The sequence below is a fragment of the Tetranychus urticae genome, unplaced genomic scaffold, assembly GCF_039701765.1.
Source record: "Tetranychus urticae isolate SD_2017Ah unplaced genomic scaffold, NJAU_TeUrti_SD_1.0 Scaffold_4, whole genome shotgun sequence".
NCBI lineage: Eukaryota > Metazoa > Arthropoda > Arachnida > Trombidiformes > Tetranychidae > Tetranychus > Tetranychus urticae.
In genome coordinates this window covers 535,001-537,500 of record NW_028315836.1, presented here as the reverse complement: position 1 = coordinate 537,500, position 2,500 = coordinate 535,001, and the positions used below count along the sequence as shown (strand labels likewise).

At 41.5% G+C, this 2,500-nt stretch overlaps 3 non-coding genes across 3 annotated transcripts in view; all 3 read right to left on the bottom strand.

The window, feature by feature from the left end:
* The window catches only part of LOC149092976 (large subunit ribosomal RNA), a 4,168-nt gene extending 4,037 nt beyond the window's left edge, over positions 1 to 131 (bottom strand). Inside the window, exon 1 of the ribosomal RNA XR_016200454.1 lies at positions 1 to 131. This exon is cut by the window's left edge and continues 4,037 nt beyond it. This is a non-coding gene — a ribosomal RNA (large subunit ribosomal RNA).
* Positions 132 to 607: 476 nt separating this feature from the next.
* Positions 608 to 762, bottom strand: LOC149092975 (5.8S ribosomal RNA). Its single transcript, XR_016200470.1, has one exon. It is a non-coding gene; the product is annotated as a 5.8S ribosomal RNA (ribosomal RNA).
* Positions 763 to 1,249: 487 nt separating this feature from the next.
* Positions 1,250 to 2,500, bottom strand: part of LOC149092974 (small subunit ribosomal RNA) — a 2,170-nt gene continuing 919 nt past the window's right edge. The window contains exon 1 of the ribosomal RNA XR_016200364.1: positions 1,250 to 2,500. This exon is cut by the window's right edge and continues 919 nt beyond it. This is a non-coding gene — a ribosomal RNA (small subunit ribosomal RNA).

Sequence of the window (2,500 nt, the reverse complement as noted above, 5' to 3'; positions counted from 1 at the left end):
TCAATGGAAAACCTTTGCGCCGGACTCATCCCTTTTCACTCGCCGTTACTCAGGGAATCTCATTTGATTTCTTTTCCTCCGCTGAATTATATGCTTAAATTCGGCGGGTAACCTCACCTGATCTGAGATCAAAAATATTGATTAAGTTGATTAATGTTTATTTGTGTTGTTTGCAAGCAAGCAACGTAAATCTACTTTAATGTTTGCACAAATTTTGCCTTTGCATTACTTCTTAGGTCTGCTTTAACAGAATGAAATAGCTACTATTTGTACGATTTATACAAGTGCAAGAAGATTCATCAGTTAACAGGTTAGTTGATCACCATAGTTATCTGCAATACGACTTTAGCGTCGTCAGATAGGCGACTAACCTTAGAATCTCATGCTAGTATCTATTCATATATACTGCTTGCAGAGATGAAATATGCATTGTACACAAAATTTATCATGTGAAACAAGTAGATTTGAGATTCTCCTTACTAAATTGCAACGAATTGCAATTAAGAAAAGGAATAAAACATCAAGATTCATGCATATAAATATACAATCCTCTCAAAACAATGCATATATGGTAGTATGCAAGTGTTTTGTTGATTATTTTACATCTCAACTCTCAGACAGATGTGACCTCGGAAAAGACCCGAAAGCCGCAATGTGCGTTGGAAGCTCAAGTGCTCGGCGTGTCCTGCAATTCGCACCGATTATCGTAGCTAGCTACGTTCTTCATCGATTGGTAATTCGAGTGATCCACCGCTTGAAGATGTATCTTTGCCACCGTGGGACTTTTAATAAGTATCCTAAATCTGCATTGAGAGGGTTTGAAAACAATTGTATGCAGTTTATAAAAACCATAGTTGTCTTTACTTAGTTAGGCGAAGAAGTGTAAAACTTCCTTCTTTAAACCTTGCCGTCAGCATAAGCTGAAGACTTGATCAGGTACCAAGTATGTAGCAAGACAGGCTTTTCATTATAAACTACAATTGTTTTGCAAAAGAAATTATGGCTATCGTTAGATAACCCTCACTCTTTGTTGCATTGGATAATGAAAGATGGATGTATGAATGAACGAATGTAATGCAAATTAGAATCATGTTGCAATGGCTAAATGTTTGCAATAAACATTCACAATTGCGACTCTAATGCAAATACAATTCAATTGCATTCACCATATTAGCATCTACAATATCACTATGCAGAGTGTTTGATTGTTTGAAGGTTGTATTTCTCTTATAATAAGAGGGTAATACGTTAATGATCCTTCCGCAGGTTCACCTACGGAAACCTTGTTACGACTTTTACTTCCTCTAAATGATCAAGTTTGAACATCTTTCCAGCACAATCCGACCACTAGTTTCCCAATGGTCTGGATTGACCAGTCCGAAGTCCTCACTAAATCATTCAATCGGTAGTAGCGACGGGCGGTGTGTACAAAGGGCAGGGACGTAATCAACGCAAGCTAATGACTCACGCTTACTGGGAATTCCTCGTTCATGGGCAATAATTACAATGCCCAATCCCCATCACGAAATGGGTTCAAGCGGTTACCCACTCCTTTCGGAGCAGGAAACAGTATGCACGATGACCACTTCAGTGTAGCACGCGTGCGGCCCCGGACATCTAAGGGCATCACAGACCTGTTATTGCTCTGTTTCGTGCGGCTGCGAGCGCCGCTTGTCCCTCTAAGAAGTCCTTACAGTGCTACAGCATCCTTACCCTAGCCAATTCTGTAGGCTAATAGCAGCAGAGCCCTCAACAGCCGAAACCATCAAGAGATACTACCACCCACAGGTTGACTAAGGGGGAGTACTGCAGTGTAAACTGCAAGTCTATTTAGTAGGCTAGAGTCTCGTTCGTTATCGGAATTAACCAGACAAATCACTCCACCAACTAAGAACGGCCATGCACCACCACCCACTGAATCAAGAAAGAGCTCTCAATCTGTCAATCCTCTCAGTGTCCGGGCCGGGTGAGTTTTCCCGTGTTGAGTCAAATTAAGCCGCAAGCTCCACTCCTGGTGGTGCCCTTCCGTCAATTCCTTTAAGTTTCAGCTTTGCAACCATACTTCCCCCGGAACCCAAAAACTTTGGTTTCCCGGAAGCTTCCATTCGAGTCATGAAATTAGTTACTCAGAATGATCGCTGGTTGGCATCGTTTATGGTTAGAACTAGGGCGGTATCTGATCGCCTTCGAACCTCTAACTTTCGTTCTTGATTAATGAAAACATTCTTGGCAAATGCTTTCGCTGTAGTTTGTCTTGCGACGGTCCAAGAATTTCACCTCTAGCGCCGCAATACAAATGCCCCCGTCTGTCCCTCTTAATCATTACCTTGGATTCTTAAGACCAACAAAATAGAACCAAGGTCCTATTCCATTATTCCATGCAAGATCATTCAAGTTAAGGTAGTGGTACGCATCATATAGATGGTTGACCATACCGTTTTTAGGCACCTCTTTCGAGGTTTTGGACGCCTGCTTTGAGCACTCTGATTTTTTCAAGGTA